The sequence below is a fragment of the Bos javanicus genome, chromosome 29, assembly GCF_032452875.1.
Source record: "Bos javanicus breed banteng chromosome 29, ARS-OSU_banteng_1.0, whole genome shotgun sequence".
Taxonomy (NCBI): domain Eukaryota; kingdom Metazoa; phylum Chordata; class Mammalia; order Artiodactyla; family Bovidae; genus Bos; species Bos javanicus.
The window spans coordinates 17,906,987-17,928,812 of record NC_083896.1 but is presented as its reverse complement, the minus strand read 5'-3'; the positions used below and the strand labels follow the sequence as shown (position 1 = coordinate 17,928,812).

General features: G+C 41.6%; 1 protein-coding gene and 1 pseudogene across 2 annotated transcripts in view; one reads left to right on the top strand and one right to left on the bottom strand.

Moving 5' to 3' along the window:
* GAB2 (GRB2 associated binding protein 2) overlaps positions 1–21,826 on the bottom strand; it is a 183,638-nt gene that overhangs the window by 71,457 nt on the left and 90,355 nt on the right. The gene's annotated exons all lie outside the window — the stretch shown is intronic.
* LOC133241748 (RNA-binding protein with serine-rich domain 1-like) lies at positions 17,593–18,424 on the top strand (annotated as a pseudogene).

Genomic DNA, 21,826 nt, shown 5'->3' with positions numbered 1-21,826 from the left:
CAGGGAGGCCTGGCGTGCTGTGATTCATGGGGTCACAAAGACTCGGACACGACTGAGCGACTGAACTGAACTGAAAGGTATCCACTAGGAGGAAAGCCTTGTCTATTTAGAAGACTAAAAGTAGAGCCTAAAAGATGGATTAATAGGCTAAAGGAACAGAAGAATCTAGAAAGAGACCCATACATACATCACCTCTAGATTTGAGAAAAAGACGATACTGCAGTGCTGTGGAGAAAAACAAAACAAATTCAAACCTGTCTTTTCAATAAGTGGAACTAGGTCAATTTGATAACGGTGGGAAAAGATTCTTTATCCTTATGTCATGCCATATGTGAAAATTAATCTCAGATCACTGTAAACCCAAATGTGAAAGATGAAATAATAAAGTATTTAGAAGAAAACAAAGGAAAATATGTTCATGACTTTGGGGTAGGTAATGATTTCTTGAATACTCAAAATGTACTAAGACAAGAGATAAAGAGAGCAATTATACAACATTAAACTTAATTTCTGATCATCAAAAGGTACTGCCAAGAGAGTGGGAGGAGATATTTGCAATACATATGTCTCATATTCAGAACACATCTAAAAAAGTGTACAAATTAGCAGGAATAAGACCACTCAACAGAAAAATGAGCAGACACTATACAAGTTTGATCAGACACTATACAAAAGAAAATATTCAAGTGGCAATAGACATAAAAGGATCTCAACTTCTTTACTCATTGGAAAATGTAAATCAATAACACAAAACCACCAGAATGTTTATTTTTAAATTTTTTAAAAATTTTATTTATTTTAATTGGAGGCTATTTACTTTACAATATTGTATTGGTTCTGCCACACATCAACATGAATCCACCACAGGCGTACATGTGTTCCCCATCCTGAACCCCCCCCTCCCACCTCTCTCCCTGTACCATCCCTCCGGGTCATTCCAGTGCACCAGCCCCAAGCATCCTGTATCAAACCTGGACTGGTGATTCGTTTCTTATACGATATTATACATGTTTCAATGCCATTCTCCCAAATCATCCCACCCTCTCCCTCTCCCACAGAGTCCAAAAGACTGTTCTATACATCTATGTCTCTCTTGCATACAGGGTTATCATTACCATCTTTCTAAATTCCATATATATGTGTTAGTATACTGTATTGGTGTTTTTATTTCTGGCTTACTTCACTCTGTATAATAGGCTCCAGTTTCATCCACCTCATTGGAACTGATTCAAATGTATTCTTTTTAATGGCTGAGTAATACTCCATTGTGTATACGTACCACAGCTTTCTTATCCATTCATCTGCTGATGGACATCTAGGTTGCTTCCATGTCCTGGCTATTATAAACAGTGCTGTGATGAACACTGGGGTACACGTGTCTCTTTCAATTCTGGTTTCCTCGGTGTGTATGCCCAGCAGTGGGATTGCTGGGTCATAAGGCAGTTTTGTTTCCAGTTTTTTAAGGAATCTCCACACTGTTCTCCACAGTGGCTGTACTAGTTTGCATTCTCACCAACAGTGTAAGAGGGTTCCCTTTTCTCCACACCCTCTCCAGCTTGTAGACTTTTGGATAGCGGCCATTCTGACTGGCATGAAATGGTACCTCATTGTCTTTTTGATTTGCATTTCTCTGATAATGAGTGATGTTGAGCATCTTTTCATGTGTTTCTATCTGTATGTCTTCTTTGGAGAAATGTCTGTTTAGTTCTTTGGCCCATCCACCACATTAACAAATTGAAAAATAAAAGCCATATGATTATCTCAAGAGATGCATAGAAAGCCTTTGACAAAATTCAACATCAATTTATGATAAAAACTCTCCAGAAAGCAGGAATAGAAGGAACATACCTCAACATAATAAAAGCTATATATGACAAACCCACAGCAAACATTATCCTCAATGGTGAAAAATTGAAAGCATTTCCTCCAAAGTCAGGAACAAGACAAGGGTGGCCACTTTCACCACTGCTATTCAACATAGTTTTGGAAGTTTTGGCCACAGCAATCAGAGCAGAAAAAGAAATAAAAGGAATCCAAATTGGAAAAGAAGAAGTAAAACTCTCACTGTTTGCAGATGACATGATCCTCTACATAGAACACCCTAAAGACTCCACCAGAAAATTACTAGAGCTAATCAATGAATATAGTAAAGTTTCAGGATATAAAATCAACACACAGAAACCCCTTGCATTCCTATACACTAATAATGAGAAAATAGAAAGAGAAATTAAGGAAACAATTCCATTCACCATTGCAACAAAAAGAATAAAATACTTAGGAATATATCTACCTAAAGAAACTAAAGACCTATATATAGAAAACTATAAAACACTGGTGAAAGAAATCAAAGAGGACACTAATAGATGGAGAAATATACCATGTTCATGGATTGGAAGAATCAATATAATGAAAATGAGTATACTACCCAAAGCAATCTATAGATTCAATGCAATTCCTATCAAGCTACCAACGGTATTTTTCACAGAACTAGAACAAATAATTTCACAATTTGTATGGAAATACAAAAAACCTTGAATAGCCAAAGCTATCTTGAGAAAGAAGAATGGAACTGGAGGAATCAACCTGCCTGACTTCAGGCTCTACTACAAAGCCATAGTCATCAAGACAGTATGGTACTGGCACAAAGACAGAAATATAGATCAATGGAACAAAATAGAAAGCCCAGAGATAAATCCAAGCACCTATGGACACCTTATCTTTGACAAAGGAGGCAAGAATATACAATGGAGAAAAGACAATCTCTTTAACAACTGGTGCTGGGAAATCTGGTCAACCACTTGTAAAAGAATGAAACTAGAACACTTTCTAACACCATACACAAAAAGAAACTCAAAAGGGATTAAAGATCTAAACGTAAGACCAGAAACTATAAAACTCCTAGAGAACATAGGCAAAACACTCTCCGACACAAATCACAGCAGGATCCTCTATGACCCACCTCCCAGAATATTGGAAATAAAAGCAAAAATAAACAAATGGGACCTAATTAAACTTAAAAGCTTCTGCACAACAAAGGAAACTATAAGCAAGGTGAAAAGACAGCCTTCAGAATGGGAGAAAATAATAGCAAATGAAGCAACTGACAAAGAATTAATCTCAAAAATATACAAGCAACTCCTGCAGCTCAATTCTAGAAAAATAAACGACCCAATCAAAAAATGCACCAGAATGTTTATAATGAAAAAGACTGATAGTAGAAGTATGGTGAAGACTGTGGAGAAACTCTCATACCCTGTTAGTAGGAATGTGAGTTGGTATAACCACTTTGGAAAACTATGGCAGCATTTACTTTAGCTGAACACACACCCCAGGGCCTTGGATTTACTCCCAGATGCTTACCTCAAATAACTGTGTACATATATTCATTCAGACATATAAAAGTATGTTCACTGCAACATCATTCATAATAGCCCAGATCATGCCTGCCTTTCCGCATTCCTTATTTCAAGTGCTTGCTATCTATAGTCTGAACTATTTTCATAGCTTCCTACCGTTATTCTAATTTAATGCTTATAAATGACTCAAGTTTAATCTTCCAATCAGAGAAAAACTCCAATCACATCATTTCCACTCCCCTATCCAAAAATCTAATGACTCCCTATCACTTGCATAGCAATGGCTAAGTCCTATGGCTTAGTTTTTTTTTTTTTTTAAAGCTAAAATTTGAAAAAGATTTTCAGTATGGTAAAACATAACATAAATTTTACCATTTAAATGTATAGTTCTGTGGCATTAAGTATATATACACTGTTATAATGTCATTGACATTATCCATCTCCAGAACTTTTTTATCTTCACAACTGAAATTCTCTACCCATGAAACATTAACTTCCCATTCCTCCCTACACCCAATCCCTGAAAACCACTATTAGACGTTCTATATCTTTGAATCTAACTACTCATATATGTGGAATGACATAATATTTGTCCTTTTGTGATTGGCTTCTTTCAACTTAGCCAATTTGACTTACTTCACTATATGGCTAATTCCTGGCATAACCCAGTCAGGTAGAAGAAACACTATTAATTCAGATCAACAAAAACTCAACCAAGGGGCACCAAGTGCAGAGAAATAAGGAGAGCAGTGAGAATGAGACACTGAGGTAAGGAAAGAATAAGATAGATGATTCAGACTGTGATAAGCAAAGCAAAGCTTGCGATTACGGTAAAAGACTCAAATTAGGGTAAAAGACTCTTGCTCTACAATGTTGGACAAACTTAACATCTCCTAAGCCTTAATAACCAAATATATAAAAGGGAAAATAACAAAACTAATAATATTGACTTGAGAATTAAATATGGTTATTAAGTGTGAAGGCAGCTAGGACCAAACTGCATGACACACTCCAAGAACATAGTTATTGAATCAAAAGCAGCCCAAGGACATTCTGAGATCATGTAACTGGCAAAAGACTTAACACTATGAATGATTCCCAGATTTCCAACTTATTTTTTTCACCAGTAAAAGGCGTTATTTTGTCCTTTGTCTGGCCCCATACCACACAATAGCAACTCCTCTGAATTTTAGTTAGAAGTATCAGGATTCTTCCAGTCTGTTGGATTCAAAATCATCTACTTCCAATTCAACTCTTCTTGCTACTTAACTGTTCCTGACAAGTCAATAGTTATATTCACTAAAACAAGCACAAATTCTCCTAAATGCTTTGAGGGATAAAGAAAGGAGGCAAGACCCAAACATTCCTTTCAAGTAACTTTCAATGTTTACAACAATGCAGGGAGGTAAGACATGATCACATATCCCTAAAACAAAAAGCAGATTTTTATAAGCAACATAAAAGGAAATACAATATGATATTGGACCACTGAAGCAGAGAACCAAACCTTTAGGAATGGGCAGGAAAGGGAGGGGGAGAGAGAGAGAGAAAGAGAGAGAGAAATGAACATGAATGAATATGAACTGAAGAAGGTAGGGTTTGATACATGGTTTTGGGAAGGAAGGAGAAAAGGTCAGTTCTTATAGAGCACATAGTATGACCAAGACCTGGGTATGGGAAAATATAAGACAGGTTCGGAGAACATGGAGTAGTCTTCTCTGAATGTGGAAAAGAAGGAGGAAAGGAAGAGTTTGGTGGTCCTGGAAAAGTCAACACCATCCTACAGATTTTTTAAAATTTAGTTTTTAATTGGCGCATCCTATGAATTTTTAATCTTTCCTTTATTGATAAGGGGGGGGGTCACTGAAGTGAACAGATCAGCAGAGAAATGATTACTACTGCTGTACCCTTAACTGGCAGAATGAGGAAGACCAACACGAGAAAGGAAAAACAAGAGGCAGGAAAACTAAGAAGTTGTTGCAACAGCCTGCAATAGTGAGAGACGATGGTAGGGGGACAAGAACACAGAAGACAACGCAAGTCACTTTACTCAACGACAGGGCTTAAAGAAGTACATGGCACCAGGGTCCACCCTCAAGAAAGAACCTTCCATTTGCATCAGTGATTTAGAGAACACCACCACCATCTCTGTTGAAATAGAAGTGACTGTTTTCCTTTTGTGCCCAAATTCAGTAAAAACAAACAAAACAAAACTGTTTCACAACCACCCAGACCACAGACGTGCACCGTGGATACACATGGCCCAGAAGTTGCATCATTCTGGCTTTAAGTGGAGAATTCATACCCCACATGAAGCTGTCTCTGTTCTTCAGATTAGATCCCAAGGTCTCCTTCCAACCATGTAGAATGCAGCCATTACTTCTTCCTATTGAACCTGGCACCTAGAATACTTAGAGGGATCCCAATTTAGCTTTACACTGGCCAGATCGCATGGAAGCACTATGATCAGTTTCGGCGGTGTGAAGGGTCTTGAAATACAATGGTACCAGGATTTAGCAAGGTTCTGACCAGAATTTTGACTGTTGTCTTCTGAGCTACAAGGAGCTGATGCACAGCAGAACGATTTGATGTGTTCTGGGTGATCCCACATACTAAAGCTCAACTAGGGTCAGCAGGGGCATGCCACAGAAAAGTAGATGTTTTTTACACTGTAAATAAGAACTTTCTAAAAGAGTGGTCCAAAGCAGGTCCTTTGGAAACTGAAGAACTACTCAGCATCAGAGATACTAAAGAGGATTTAGCCTAGAGCAGAGTTAGCAAACTTTCTCTGTAAAGAGCAGAGAGTAAGTATTTTAAGCCTCACAGATCAGACATTCTCTTACAACTACTCAGGTCTATAGGGGCATGGAAGAAGTCATAGACAATTTGTAAGCAAACAAGAGTGGCTATGTTCCAATAAAACAATTTAGAAAAAGAGCTGGTGGGCAAGATTCACTCGCTGTCCCCTGACCCAGACTAGAAGGAGGGAGGGAGATTCAAGCAGATCAGTAAACAGAAAGGGACTAAGGTCTCTTCCCACCTGGAGAGCTTTATACATTTTTAACCAAGAAAATCTGACATGGTAACACCTCATTTAATCAGATTATTCAGATTCTTGGAACGGAGGGATATGTTCTTCCCTCAAACCAAGTATTAACTAGAACTCCCTTAGTTTCAGCCTTGACAGTTGAAAATATTTCTGAAACTCTAGAATTGTCTGCTTTGCCTTAGGTATTTTACCCAAGATAACAGAACTTTGATGACTAAGGACTTCTCAGAGCCTCAAACCATCTTTCCAGATACCAAATCTTATATGTCTTGTGGCTAAAGTTGTAGAAGGGTCAAGGCATTTCTTGGAAGAGGGTTTTGTGTAACTCCTGGAAATGGGCGTGTCCTTTCAACTTCCCTCTTTCTGATGAGGGTAAAGTCAAAAACTGCCAACAAACCAGGAGAACCCTGTTAAGTGAGAATTATAGTTAATTAATTAGAATCTAACTGAGGTTACTGGCTGATGTCAATAAAATGAACTTACTAGTCAGGGACATTGAAAAATAATACATCTTCAAAAAGCTCTTTGCTTTAAACACATTGAAAAAAAAAAAAAAAAAAACAACCCCACCTATAACACATGCACACAGTCATACTCACACTTACCTCTCCCCTGGTGAAAACTCCCAAGTGGTGATATGATTTGAGTGCCAGCTCAAACGTCACAAAGAGAGAAGAATTTGATCTGACCTGTGAGTACATGATACACAACTATATCCCAACACACAGCAGATCACACTTATGCCCCATAACAGTTAAGAGTAAACAGTAAGAGTCCAGCGGGTTCCCTAACAGTCACACATTTCTAGAGGAACACTTCCTGAGAAAGAAGCTTCATGCTATCCTTCCTCTAGGTATCCTTCAGCTACTTTGGACCATGGTGACTTTACACTCGGAAGGGGAAAAAAGGCACTTGCCTGAGCTCCTGCTACATTCCAGGTGCTTTCTATCTATTATCACATTTAATCCTCAAGTGTGTGCTACAAGGCAAATCCTTTTTTACAGGTGAGGAAAAAGAACTTCATCGAATTTAAACCATTTGCAGAGATAACAGCCCCAATCTTCTGGTTCAGTGAGTCAGGACTTAGGTCCAGAAAGAGAAGAAGAAGCTAATGCAGATGAAGTGCTGACTACATTTTGAGAAACACTGGCCACAGAGTTTATGAAAGGTTAAGTTCACAGTCAGTAGGTGATGGCTATAGAGGGATTAGAAAGAATCTAGCTCTCAGCTCTTAGTCCAAAGTTATTTCCAGTCCTCAAATCCAAATGCCTGAGATCACAGTTATATGCTCCCGACTCGGACAGAGGAGCCTGGTGGCTGCCGTCTATGGGGCTGCACAGAGTCAAACACGACTGAAGCGACTTAGCAGCAGCAGCAGCAGCATTCATCTGAGTAACAATGTTTCTGACTCTAATGAACCTTCTTTGCTTCTTTGGCACAGAATGAACTTTACCTTACCGTAAGATGGGTCCATTCCGAGGTCAGGGGCTTTTTTATCTCCAAAATTTAGCACAGTGCTTGATAGATGTTATCCACTATATAACTCTCCAATGAAAGATACACCAAAGGAAAAAAAAAAAAGGAAAGTGTCTATTTGCCCCCTCTTTTGGTGAAAACAAACAAAACCTCTCAGTTCTATGGTATGCTCTAGGATTCTAACCTAGAGAAGGAAATGGCAACCTACTCCAGTATTCTTGCCTGGAGAATCCTGTGGACAGAAGAGCCATAAAGATCTGACATTAAGATTCAGCTCTAGGGCTTTTGTTTGTGTTATTCAGAGTGAGAAGGTTGGGATGACAGGAGCCTGAAGTTGCAGTGACCACCCTTTGGAGTCTAAGAACAACCAAGACACAGAGAGCAGAGTGAAATGGACCTGCGTTAAATGTGAGTCCTAAATCAAGATGATTCGGAAGCCAGGTTTCCCTTCTTGGCTTAGGTGTCTCCACAAACTCTCTTTTCACTTCAGGCAATTTAGGGCACTAGCTAATCAACACAGGTTTTAAGTATGTGAACTATTCTGGGACCCAGGACCAGTTTGTTATCAAAATGACAACTCAGGGGTCCTTTCCACATGCTCTTGTCAAATTCATTATTCAATCTATTTTCTACTTCCTTCGCTTTCAATTTCTTTTCCACTAGTATTTACTCCCCTTTTCCTTCCAATCATTCAATCAGCATTCATTAAATGTTGATAAATGTTAGTGCTTACTAGCGCCAGCTAGCTCCTTTAAGGTCTCATGACCTGTGGAAAGGACAGGCAGGTACAGTGCACGGGGCACTCAGAGGCTGAGGTCAGGGCTCCGACAGAGGCATGAACAGAGCGCTCTCTGCGTGGAGGGGTCACGGAATGTTGCAGGGCACAGGTGACACCTGGATTGGGTTTCAAAGGATGAGAGGAGTTTTGCTAACTCTCTCCAGTAAGAAAAAATACTGGAGGAGGAACTTTCCAGGGAAAGAGAATACTACAAGTACAGTTAACTTTCATTATTCACCATAGTTATGGTCTATAAAGTCACCACAGACACTGAATTAGCAAATACTGAATCATTTCTCCTCGAGGAAATTCAACGGTTAGGTTCCTGCAAGCCTCTGGTCACATTATCTTTACATAATCCATACATAATCTTGTTTTATGTTTGTTTCTGTATAAAGACACCTTATTTAACATATACCGCTCATTCGTTAGTATTGAACTCATGGCTAACAGGGCTCCAGCTCAAGTCTGATGAGTATCTAATATGTGTTTTCTCTATAAGGCACATGATGATCTTGTGCTTAGGACTCTGGAGAATAGTTCAGCACTCTGTTTGGGAGGCATTTTATTTTGGTTTAATTAATCAAATTTTTTTTTTTTTTGCTAAGTAGCTCCCATTTCTTTTTTAACATTTGAGTATAGTTGCTTCACAATGTTTTGTTAGCTTCTGCTGTAAAGCTAAGTGAATCAGTCACACACACATATATATATATATATATATATATATTCCATTTTCCTTGGATTTCCTTCCCATTTAGGTCACCACGGAGCACTGAGTAGAGTTCTCTATGCTATATGGTAGGTTCTCATTAGTTATCTATTTTATTCATAGTAGTGTGCATACATATAGTGTGTATCCATAGTGTATACATAGTATGTGTGTGTGTAAGCCACTCCCAGTCTTGAGGGGGCATTTTAAATAGTAAAATCATCAAACAAAACAGTGAATAAAAATGGCATTAAGAGGAAAAGGCATTAAAGTTATGTCTTTGAAGCTGAAGGATGAAGGATAAAAAATAGCATGGAAAGGTGACCACTGAAAGGAAGGCTACAAGAGTGATTTGTGGCTGCTTTAAGTAGGGTTTCACATGCTGGGTTTTACATATTTCCTGCAGGCCAATCATTTTCAATGTAAAATTTGATACAAAATTAAAAATTTGAGGGGCCTCCCCAGGTCCAGGGGTCGGGACTCCGCCTTCCAGTGCAGGGGTGCAGGTTCGATCCCTGGCTGGGGAACTAAGACCCCAAGTGCCTCCCAGCCAAAAAACCAAAACATAAAACAGAAGAAATACTGTAACAAATTCAAAAAAGATTTTTAAAATGGTCCATATCAAAAAAAAAAAGAACCTTAAAAAAATTGAGAATTCCCCCATAGAATAATAATATACATTTTGTGTGCATACTCAGTCATGCCCAACTCTTTGCAACCCTATGGACTCTAGCTTGCTAGGCTCTTCTGTCCATAGAATTTTCCAGGGAAGATTGGAGTGGGTTGCCATTTCCTACTCCAGGGGATCTTCCCGACCCAGTGACCGAACCCACGTCTCTTGCGTCTCCTGCATTGGCAGGTGGATTCTTTACTACTAAGCCACAGAGAAACCCCAATATACACTTTAGTATTTATTAATAAACAAAAGCCACTAGGAATTCATTAACTCAATTATTTTACTAACCACGGTATCTACATATTTTTTAAAAATACAAACATGCAAAACATTTATTCATTGCATAAGTAATGCATGGTGCCAGAGAATGTGTGTGTTTTCAAGGATCCAGTCCATCGTGCTGGAATCACTGTCGTGTACCTAACGGAGCAGCCCAGGCAGAGGGAACAACATGTGCAAAAGCCCTGAGGAGAAAGGAAAGCTGGCTCATGGGAGGACCTGGCCGCAGGCCACGGAGCAGAGAGACGGCAGTGGAGACCATCAGGAGGAAGGCGCAGGGGCAGAGCATGATGAAGCTCTGGAGGTCACTTTATGAAGTGCAGCTATTATCTTAAATAGAACAAGACTGGAACTTTTCCTGGTGGTCTGGCCAAGACTCTGTGCTCCCAATGCAGGGGGCCTGGGTTTGATCCCTGGTCAGGGAACTAGATCCCACGTGCTGCGGCTAGGAGTTCACATGCTGCAAGTAAAGATCCATGTGCCACAACTAAGACCCCAGCCAAGACCCAGTGCAGTCAAATAAATAAATATATAGATTAAGAAAAAAAAATACGACTTAAAAACAATACAGCAAGATCCCTCAATAGGGGTATATTAAGTAAACTTAATTAAGTAAACATTAGAATTGAAGAATCAAGAACAATGTGGTATGATCCGACTTATAGCAAAAACCCTGTATGTTTATGGATTCATATATGTGCACACCACATATATGTGTGTACATATGGTTTACATATATAGTATATACCTGCACACTCACAGTGTCTTACAAATGCTCAGAAAAGCATTCCAAACTGTTACCAATGGGTTCTTGGGGAGGAGAATGGGTAATAAGAGACTAAGGGAACTTTCACACCCTAATCCATATACTTCTGTATTTTTAAATAAACAGACATGAGACCACTGGGTGGATTTTCTTTTTTTTTTGTATTTTACATTTCTTAAAGATCATTCTGGCTTGTAGCAAGTGAAGGGCAGGGTGGAAAGAGCATGAGCAGGGAGCTCAGACAGACAACTGGCGTCCGGATCAGGACAGTGGCAAAGGATATATACTTTCAGGATATATTTCAGAAGCTGCAATGGCTGACTCTGGTGATGGACTGAATATGGGGGATAGGGGAGAAGGAAGAACAAAGCAAGTCTCTAAGACTTCCAGCTTGAGCAAGCAGGTTTTCTGTTATGACTTATGGGGGAGAAGGGAGCCACAGCCACGATTCTCTGCCCTCTCACAGTGCATTCTAACAAAGGAGTAAAATGAATTTGACATGTGTGAGAGGGAGAGGGTCACAATCTGGGAAACCAAAGAGCCTTGTACCAGTGATTACATTGACTGAATTCTATGAGATTGATTCCCCAAAGACCAGGTCAGTCTTTTTGCAGAGGACTCAGGGAATCCATTAGTGAAATTACCTCTCCCATTGAGAAAACGGCAAATGAATCATTGCCAACCCTTTGCGTTTTGGAGGAACAAAGGTCATTTCATTGAAGGGTTTCCCTTTCATGTCCTTCAATGTTCTGACCTGAGTTGTATTTAATGCTTTGAATTAAGCGAAAGTTGCCAGGGCAAACGAGGGCAAAGACGAGGAAAGGGTAGACAAATAAGGCCCACAAATATAATTAAACTGTTTCCTTTCCTCTAGGACAAAGGCTTCTCTCATGCATCTCCCCTACTCCAAGTAAGAGAGAGAAGACAGCTTCACAGGTTTCTGCTTCCCTAAAGACCTGGTTTCGCGCTTTCTTAAGCAACAGTGGTATTTAAAACTCCGTGTGTCAGGATCACTGAGACACCTATTCATAGGTAGATGTTCCCAGGTCCTAGTTTCAACAGAGATTCAGACTCGGTAGGTCTAGAGTGCGGTCCAGGGACACAAACTCCACACGACTGGCCCAAGGAGCCCAGTGTGAGAAGCACTGCACTACACTGCTCACGACAGTTGATTAAATGTCGTCATAATTCAGTGAGCTGCTCTGCAGAAAGAAGCGGATCATGCAGCTCTGGGTTATACTTTTAACTCTGTCTCTGGTCAGTTGGCTGGGCATGGAGAGAACACTTCTATGCTCTGAGTCATGGTTTTCCCATTAATAAAGCACAAGTGTGACTTTCTGGATCTCAACTTCCCTCTAGTCTCTGACATTTTAGGACCCCAGGAAAAGAGAAAGGGTTGGAAACGTCAAGTAGGGCTTCCTACTTGTACCAGAGTGACTCTCCCTGAGGTACTCAGACTGTGGATATACAAGAATAAGAGCATAAGATCCAGTGCTTTCTGGAACTGGCTGGTTATAAGCAAATATGGAAAAGCTACTCTTAGGGTACAAGATGAACCAGGCGTGGGGCCCTTCTGGAGCCTGGCTTCTGTTTCCTAATCACAGCACTCAGTATAAAAGCAGGGAAGTAATTCAAAGGATGGAAGGAGAGACTGAACCCAATTTCAAAGATTAACCCAGGTGTTCAAGTAAATGCCCTGTCTGCCCCCTGGGAGCCCTCATTTACATCAGTCCAGCTGCCTGAACTACGTATATCTGAAAATACATTCCCACACAGAGACTCCTCTATGGCTTCCATGTGATTTATTGGAAAAGCTTTCGTTTAATTTATAAGTCAGTATACACCATTAGAAGAATGACCTCTGGAGCTAACATTTCTTTTTGTTTCCCCCCTTGTTTTAAATCAATATTACAGAGGTATATAATTTATATGCAATAAAATTCACCGATTTTAAGAGTTCAGGCCGATGGGTTGTGATGAATGTAAACACCACATAACTACCATCACAAGAGAGAACACTTCCATCATCCCAAGGATCTGTCTTCTCTAGAGCATCACAGTAACAGGAACATACAGTAAATATTCTTTTGTGCCTGTCTTCTTATGCACAACATAAAGTTTTATGACTCATCTAGACTGTTTCATGAATCAGTAATTGCTGATTTTAACTGCTGATAGTATCACATCTTAAGGAGTTACCATATCTGTTATCCATTCACCTGTTAATGGACAGTTACATTCCAGTTTGGGGCCACCGTGAATAAAGCAGCCAGGAATAATCACGTATAAGCCTTTTTGTGAAAATGTCAATTCTCCTAGGTAAATACGTATAAGTGGAATGGCTGGGTCACATGGTAAGTATACACTTGATTTTATAAGAAAATGCCAAACCGTCTTACAAAGTGGTTGTCCATTTTTCAGTTCACACTAGCAATCTGTGAGCATTCTAGTTTTCCACAACACTTCAGAGCCAATCTAGTGGGTAGGTAGTGGTATCTTGTTGTGGTTTTAATTTGCATTTCCCTGACGACTAATGATGCTGAGCATTTTCCATGTGCTTATTGGTTGTTTTGGGGAAGGAAATGGCAACCCACTCCAGTATTCTTGCTTGGAAAATCCCTTGGACTGGTAGGCTACAGTCCATGGAGTCGCAAAGAGTCAGACACAACTGAGCAATCTCACTTATTGGTTGTTTATCTTCTTTTGTGATGTCTGTTCAAATCTTTGGCCCATTTTTAAATTCACTTTTTATTACTGAGTTTTAAGAGTTCTTTATATATATTTTGGTTATGGTCCTTTGTCAGATATATGTATTGAGAATATTTTCTCCCAGTTTATGACTTGATTTTTATTTTTTATTTTTAAATAGTGTCATTTAAAGAGTGAATGTCCTTAATTTTGTCCAATTTATCATTTTTTAAGTAGCTGAGGCTTTTTTGTGTCTTGTATTTCTTACCTAAGAAAGTCCTAACTCAAAGTCAGAAAGATTTTCTGCTTTGTTTTCTTGTAGAAGTTTTATAATTTTCGTTTTTATGTTTAGGTCTATGATCCATTTTGGGTCAGAGTGAGGTAAGGGTCATGGTCCATGTCTTTCCACATGAATATATAGCTGTTCGAGCAGTGTTTGCTGAGAAGAAATATCCTTTCTTTATCAAGTTGCCTGAAGTATAAACGACACAAAATTTAAAATCTTTAAATTATACTTTATATATGTGAAAGTGAAAGTCACTCAGTCAAGTCTGACTCTCTGAGACCCTGTGAACTGCAGCCTGTCAGGCTCCTTTGTCCATGAGGATTCTCTGGGCCAGAATACTGCGTGGGTAGCCATTCCCTCCTCCAGGAGGGATCAAACCCAGGTTCCATCGAACCCAACCCAGGGATCAAACCCAGGTCTCCCGCATTGCAGGCAGATTCTTTACCATCTGAGCCACCAGGGAAGCCCTTGATATATGTGGGGACCTGATAAATATATACATCCTATCTCTTAATTTGCAAAAATTTCCTAGAATTTGTTTACAACAACTTATCTTTACTTTAAGATGTGAGACTGTTATCAGTTGGGAGAGATGGAGTTGAATGAATCCTGAGTGTTGTACAGAACATTTCACAGGGAAGGAGCAGTGACACACTGGGGCTCTGGTGCCCTGAAGCTTTATTACTTTACAAGCTACTGTTGGTCACTTAGCTGATTCAGAGCTGTCTCTAGGTGTGGAAGTGTGTATTGACCACTTCAGAAAATAGAAGAACCAGGATCTTTTCATCTTAAGAGGTAGAAACCACTTATTCCATTTATTTCTAGGTATCCTCTCTTCCTGCCTCTGCGTGAACAATGCAGCTGAATAAATATCAGAGTGGAAAATTCAGCTCTCAGATAATTTTCCATCTTGAGGCAACCCGACTCTGTGATATAGGGTCCTCTGGGGCCCTAGACTCTCCCAGAGTCTCAATCTCTTCCATGACTTCAGGACAAAAGTTTTCAGGTTCCTCAAGCATGTCCCAGACTCAACCCTGGTTCCTTTCTAAATAAAGCTCTGTGATTGAAACCAACCATTTCTGACCTTAACCCTTTTCTGAGAAAATAATGTTCCACTGTAGCAGTTAAAAATACAGAAGTCCAGCAGTTTAATATCTAGACTGCATATTTCTACATTAAAAACCTTATACCTATTCACCATGCCTGACCTCTACAGAAATTTGGCACTTTATTTTTGTTAGAACCTTCAACTTCTACTGTATCCTAAACTCAAATGAGCTTTCCATAAACCTGGATATAACATGAGTCATTAATCTTAATAAATCAATCCCAACCAAATAAAAACCTATACACTTTCTAAAATATCAACCCAGAGTGAAATTAGACCAGAAAATTTCTCTAAAAGGATTATGAGTAAGCAGTCTTTATTTATAATAGCTCCAAGTTTCATCACGAACATTATTACTTCAGATGCAGAAGTATTTTGTAAGCTTCTTGAAGGTAGAGAAAAGATGCATGGTACAGTGGAAACTAAACAGGATTTAGAATCTGAAGGTGTAGGTTCAAATTCCTGGAATCACTTACTACTCATGTGACCCCAATGAGTCACCTAGCCTCTGCGAGCCTTAATTTTCCCACCTGTAAAACAGAACGAAAGCCACCTACTTAACATGGTTATGGAGAGAAAAAATAAGGCAAGGTTTATGTTTTTAAATGCTATGTACAAATATAAACCTTATCTTCTAATTGTTTGGAACATGAGCTTATTATCCCTGTATTTGGCCATAATTCAATGCAAGAGACCATAGTAAGTCAAAAAGGATCTCCTGATGTCTATGTAGGAGACATAAGTGGCCACTGAAATCACACACTCTTAAAAGTCAGGTACGGCACCCATATATAAACTCCTAACTTTGAAATGTTAACTTTTCAACCCGGTCACTAAGGATGCTTAGTGAGCACCACCAACTCTCACGTGCACCTGTAGTCCTGGATGTACAGACTTCACCCTTTTCCATACACGAAGCTGCAGCTGTAACACATGGCACAAGGCTCGAGACAAGTGGTGGTGGAACGCTACACGTCCTAAGCCACGGGCCTTCTCGGCCAACTTAGACTTGTCACTATTAATATCTGGGTTTCTATTAATACTCTCCCTTTCCCTGTGAGCCAATTTAAATCTGTTCTGTAAAGCTATTCTTAAACCACACATTCTGGAGCCTGGGCCTGGTTCCCAACTACAGATCATAACTCTCCATTTTGGCTTTTCTACTTGCAGAAATATTAATAATAGGAATTTTGCCCCAACTGATTCTCAGAGGAGAGGTGGCGCTCTGTTGGAATTTGGGGAGGGACAAGTCTTTGTTATGCAGGACTGTCCCACGGCCCTCACACACACACATTCCTACATCCCAAAGGGTGTGGTACTACCACTGGCTGAAACCCACTATAACCTGACATCCACCTGTCTCTGCCGCCTTGATCCCTGTTGACGTTAGTCTCTTCTCAAGTAGAACGAGGACTGGGGGTGTTCCCCTCTACATCTTGAGAAAAGGTTCTTAGCTTCTCCAGAGATCCCATCTTTGTGGAGAGACAGATTAAGGTTCTGATACAAGATCTCCTGAGGACTGGGTTGCTGAGACCAACTGAATGTCACTGTTGCTCTACTGAGACAGTTTTAACCAACACAGGTTTTTATTCTCTTCAAGTCACATGAGGGTTGAGGGGCGGGGAGGCTCAGGTAATGGGGTGCATGCTAAGTCACTTCAGTCGTGTCCAACTCTTTGCAACCCCATGGACTGTAGCCTGCCAGGCTCCTCTGTCCATGAGGATTCTCCAGGCAAGAATACTGGAGTGGGTTGCCATACCTTCGTCCAATGGATCTTTCTGACCCAGGGATCAAACCCACATCTCTTATGCCTCCTGCATTGGCAGGCGGGTTCTTTACCATCTAGCACCACCTGGGAAGCTCCCAGGAAATGGGGAGCGACTGCTAATGAGTCAGTGAGCATGGGACCCAGGGAGGTGGTAACCAGACAGAGAATGGTGGGTCCTGAGAGAGGTTCCTACCATAGCTCAATCACAGAAATCAGCTTTGTGCTGTGCTGCAAATGACTAAGAATACTGACTTCCCTCCCAACTCCAGGCTTCGAAACAATTCTTTTTCCATGTCTACAAGGCAGAAGGTTATGCATTAATAAGATGCCCTGAACCCACTGAATGCCACAATCAAATGAATGCCCCTGGTGTTTAATGTAAGCTCTGAGACAGGCTGTCCCGAGGAGGAGGAAGAAATGGAGGAGGAGGAAAAGTGGAAAGGATAGATCATCTCCCTATAGTTCTTTAGTAAGAAAATACAGAAAGGCCAGCCTATGTGGCTGAGGGGAGAGGGAGGGGGTTGAGGCGGCGGGAAGATGCTGTACTCTGGGGTAAACTGCAGTCAATGAGGGATCGTTTCTCAGAAACGAGCCAGAAGTGAGTTCAGGCAAGTGTGGATGCCGATGCTGCTTTGAACACCTCAGAAGGGAGGATGGATTTCTCAGGAGTGAAAAAGATGAGCTCTCTAGGAGTCAAAGAAAAGGATAACAAGTTGAGCACTAGGCCTCCTCCTCCTACCAAACGCAAAGGCTGCTCTGATGAGAAGTCCAAGGATCGCTCTAAAGAAAAAGGGGCCTCCAAAGAGTCAAGCGAGAAGGATGGTGGTGGGGATAAAACTCTCAAGAGCCACAGCGCTGCCAGTGGTAGCGGCAGCACCAGCTCTCCTCCAGCTCCTCTTCGGTACTGAGCCGCCCAGGAAGTTCCAGCACACCCCCCAGCCCCAGCAGCTCTGTGGCACCCCGAGTTGCACTCCTTCCTGGTGTAGACAGGACAACAGGAGGCATTCCTGTTCCAAATTGAAACCACCCAAGAGAGAAGGAAGGGACAGGAAAAGGGAGCCATTCCCTTATATCCACCAAGGAGCACACTGGGATGCTGACCAGGAATGTGCCCAAGGATCATGTCGGGCAATCCTCTCCAGCTTCGGGAAAATAAACATGATTGACGTGCCTCCAGAAAGGATGCACCCTCATCTGTCTAAAGGCTATGCCTGTGCGTGGTTTGAGAATCCAGATGAAGCCCAGAAGGCACTAAAGCACAGGGACGGAGGACAAATGTGTGGCTGGGAGGATCACTGTCACCACTGGGCTGGGCCCCTGGCCTCGGCCACCCACCGGGTGATTCAGCCCTGCCAGGAGAATGTCGCCACCGCCTCCCAGGTGGCGCAAGTCACCCTGACGGTGCAGGAGAAGGTCATGGTCCTGGCACATAGGTCCCTGTGTGTGGTGATCCTAGCCCCCACCTAGATGCCACAACACGAGCCACTCCAGCTCCAACTCCGCCCCGACAAGCAGGGATGCTGAAGCTCTGCCCCTGTGACTCACGTCTCACCCAACTCACTTCTGTCAGTTTTCCAGCCAATGGAGGATCGGTAGAAAAGAAATCCCTCACTTTGGCAGGCTTCAAAGGTGCGGGCAGCAACCAACACGTTTCCCCTGGCGGTGGACTTTCGGCTGCAGAAGGGTTGTTGCTTTGGGGTCCTGCCTATTAAGACACCCCCCAGTTTTCCGGCTGGCCAGCTCCCACACTTCTGGTGCCTGAGACTCAGCTTAGTGGCAAAGCCAGCTGGGATGAGCAGAGGGCTGCAGGTTGTGGTTCGGCCCCAGCCTGGGAGCACGTTTTCCATCCCACAGATGACCTGGGGCCAATCTGGTGGCCCGGTCAGGCCCTAGCCTGCGGGTCTGCAGGGTCCCTCAGGAGAGAGTGTGATTTTACGCAGCTGCCCTTCCCGTTAGCCTGGCCCTGCTCGAGTCCTCTCCTGACCTCTAGGGTCACATACCCACTGTTCAGCTCAGTTCAGTTCAGTCCCTCAGTCGTGTCCGACTCTTTGTGACCCCATGAATCGCAGCCAGGCCTCCCTGTCCATCATCAACTCCCAGAGTTCACCCAGACTCACGTCCATCGAGTCAGTGATGCCATCCAGCCATCTCATCCTCTGTCGTCCCCTTCTACTCCTGCCCCCAATCCCTCCCAGCATCAGTCTCTTGCAATGAGTCAGCTCTTCGCATGAGGTGGCCAAAGTACTGGAGTTTCAGCTTTAGCATCATTCCTTCCAAAGAACACCCAGGGCTGATCTCCTTTAGAATGGACTGGTTGGATCTCCTTGCAGTCCAAGGGACTCTTAAGAGTCTTCTCCAACACCACAGTTCAAAAGCATCAATTCTTTGGCACTCAGCCTTCTTCACAGTCCAACTCTCACATCCATACATGACCACAGGAAAAACCATAGCCTTGACTAGACGGACCTTTGTTGGCAAAGTAATGTCTCTGCTTTTGAATATGCTATCTAGGTTGGACATAACTTTCCTTCCAAGGAGTAAGCATCTTTTAATTTCATGGCTGCAGTCACCATCTGCAGTGATTTTGGAGCCCCAAAAATAAAGTCTGACACTGTTTCCACTGTTTCCCCATCTATCTGCCATGAAGTGATGGGACCAGATGCCATGATCTTCATTTTCTGAATGTTGAGCTTTAAGCCAACTTTTTCACTCTCCACTTTCATCAAGAGGCTTTTTAGTTCCTCTTCACTTTCTGCCAGGTCATCTGCATATCTGAGGTTACTGATATTTCTCCTGGCAATCTTGATTCCAGCTTGTGTTTCTTCCAGTCCAGTGTTTCTCATGATGTACTCTGCATGTAAGTTAAATAAGCAGGGTGACAATATACAGCCTTGACGTACTCCTTTTCCTATTTGGAACCAGTCTGTTGTTCCATGTCCAGTCCTAACTGTTGCTTTCTGACCTGCATACAGATTTCTCAAGAGGCAGGTCAGGTGGTCTGGTATTCCTATCTCTTGAAGAATTTTCCACAGTTTATTGTGATCCACACACTCAAAGGCTTTGGCATAGTCAATAAAGCAGAAATAGATGTTTTTCTGGAACTCTCTTGCTTTCTCCATGATCCTGCGGATGTTGGCAATTTGATCTCTGGTTCCTCTGCCTTTTCTAAAACCAGCTTGAACATCTGGAAGTTCACAGTTCACATATTGCTGAAGCCTGGCTTGGAGAATTTTGAGCATTACTTTACTAGCATGTGAGATGAGTGCAATTGTGTGGTAGTTTGAGCATTCTTTGGCATTGCCTTTCTTTGGGATTGGAATGAAAACTGACCTTTTCCAGTCCTGTGGCCACTGCTGAGTTTTCCAAATTTGCTGGCATATTGAGGGCAGCACTTTCACAGCATCATTTTTCAGGATTTGAAATAGCTCAACTGGAATTCCATCACCTCCACTAGCTTTGTTTGTAGTGATGCTTTCTAAGGCCCACTTGACTTCACATTCCAGGATGTCTGGCTCTAGGTCAGTGATCACACCATTGTGATTATCTGGGTCATGAAGATCTTTTTTGTACAGTTCTTCTGTGTATTCTTGCCACCTTTTCTTGATATCTTCTGCTTCTGTTAGGTCCATACCATTTCTGTCCTTTATCGAGCCCATCTTTGCATGAAATGTTCCCTTGGTATCTCTAATTTTCTTGAAGAGATCTCTAGTCTTTCCCATTCTGTTGTTTTCATCTATTTCTTTGCATTGATTGCTGAGGAAGGCTTTCTTATCTCTTCTTGCTATTCTTTGGAACCTGCATTGAGATGCTTATATCTTTCCTTTTCTCCTTTGCTTTTCGCTTCTCTTCTTTTCACAACTATTTGTAAGGCCTCCTCAGACAGCCATTTTGCTTTTTTGCATTTCTTTTCCATGGGGATGGTCTTGATCCCTGTCTCCTGTACAATGTCACAAACCTCATTCCATAGTTCATCGGGCACTCTATCTATCAGATCTAGGCCCTTAAATCTATTTCTCACTTCCACTGTATAATCATAAGGGATTTGATTTAGGTCATACCAGAAGGGTCTAGTGGTTTTCCTTACTTTCTTCAATTTAAGTCTGAATTTGGCAATAAGGAGTTCATGATCTGAGCCACAGTCAGTTCCCGGTCTTGTTTTTGTTGACTGTATAGAGCTTCTCCATCTTTGGTTGCAAAGAATATAATCTATCTGATTTCGGTGTTGACCCTCTGGTGATGTCCATGTGTAGAGTCTTCTCTTGTATTGTTGAAATAGGGTGTTTGCTATGACCAGTGCATTTTCTTGGCAAAACTCTGTTAGTCTTTGCCCTGCTTCATTCCATACTCCAAGGCCAAATTTGCCGGTTATTCCAGGTGTTTCTTGACTTCCTACTTTTGCATTCCAGTCCCCTATAATGAAAAGGACATCTTTTTTGGGTGCCCCCAAGTTACATGTGTCTTTTCACATGTACTCATGCGTGTGGCACGCATGCACACATACCCCATGGCTCCCTTTCTCTCTCTGAAAATGGTAAGTGAGTTGACAGCCAGCTCTGCCCCGCTGTCACGGAATCCCCAGTTGTGCTGGTATCCATGGTGGTCTTACAGGTTACCCTGGCAGCTTTTTTGGCTCTTCTCGTAGACTCAGTACTACAAATTTTCTGTTCTGAGTTTTACAACTTTGTAGCGTTGTAGATAGTGTTGTGTTTGTACTTTACTGTGTAGAATAAAAGGGCCGTGTTTAATAAACCTAGGATTAGAGTGCAAAAAACAAGAAAAGAAAATATGGGAAAGGCAAGAGGGAGACTATTTTCTGCTTTCTCTAAGCTGTGGGGTGTTCAGCTTAAGAATAATAACTAAATTCATCTACTCTATGTCAGGCACTGA